We start from the raw sequence: 1,386 nt of genomic DNA on the forward strand, positions 1-1,386 counted from the left end.
GTATAATAGAAGTCCTAGCTTTAACATAAAGTATAAAACCAAACTTTGAGGACTATTTGTTGAATTACAAAATCATCCGCAAGCATTTTCCTCCACCTGTGAAGCTTAAGCGATGTGTGGGGAACAAGAACAAAAAGTACTCGTTCAAGATGGGCAAATCTTTTTCTCATCCAAGTTGGCTAAAAGCCGTTATTAAGACACATAAGAAAGTGAATAAAACGTGATATTTTAGCATAATTAGTTACAAGCTAGCCAATAAAAAGCCGTCATCTGTGATTTACTCAAAATGACTGAATTACTCCAAGGTCTTGAGGGAAATCTATAAATACTCCCACCTAAAAGAAGAGGAGCAATGAAATTCAAATATCTCCATTCCAAATCATAATGAAAACATAGAAAATTGAAACAACAGTACAACCTCATGAAGCAATTTTTTTATCTATTAATGTGGGCAATGAAAAAACAGTCCAGCTCCTTGCAAGAATTGCTCCATTCTTCCATTGATCCTCTAACCTTAACACTTAGCTCCTCAGCCCTCTTTCTTATCTCATTCCCTCTTTGTGATACCATTAACCTTTCCACAACATTTTTTATTGTCGACGCTTTCACCATTTTGTCCTTCTGTGCCCATTCCCTTACAAACAGTCCTACTTTCAGAATTTTTGTTATAAATATTACATTTAAAGGTTGGTCAGAATGCATTGGCCAAGCTGCTAATGGAACACCCACGATAATGCTTTCTAAGCATGAATTCCACTCGCAATGACTCATGAATCCACTAGTTGATTTGTGAGCCAGAATTTCAAGTTAAGGAGCCCAATCCCTCACCACCATTCCATGTCCTTCCATTCTCTCTTCTAATCTAACTGGCAATTCTATTCTTCTAGGTTCTCCGGCAAAGATATATGCCTTATCGGCATTTCTCAACACCCAAATAAAATTCTTCTTGCTTTGTTCTAATCCCATAGCAATGTCTCTAGCTTCTTCATCCAATAATGAAACTACTATTTTGAAAGATACAAATATAACCGATTTTGGAGCCTGTTTATCTAAACACTCCAAACATTTGTTCTCATTTTTTGCCGTACTTGTACTTAGCTTTGCCGGGAGGGTTGGTCTGATTGCCCACTACTTATTTCCTCTAATCTCTTTCCTTTCCAGAAGATCAATATAAGTATTTTCTAACAATTTGCTGGTATTATGGATATCTCCACATTTATCTTTGAAATTCAGAGATTTAGATGCTATGAAATTGAGGGTCATCTCTGGAATAAGTTCTTTTATAGAAGGCAGACCTTCTATTCCTTTCCCTATTTGGAATGGCTTTCCCACATCTTCCCACAGTATCAAGAACAAATTGAAAGCTGAGATGCAGTTGAATGCATA

This window comes from Olea europaea, chromosome 11, assembly GCF_002742605.1.
Source record: "Olea europaea var. sylvestris chromosome 11, O_europaea_v1, whole genome shotgun sequence".
Taxonomy (NCBI): domain Eukaryota; kingdom Viridiplantae; phylum Streptophyta; class Magnoliopsida; order Lamiales; family Oleaceae; genus Olea; species Olea europaea.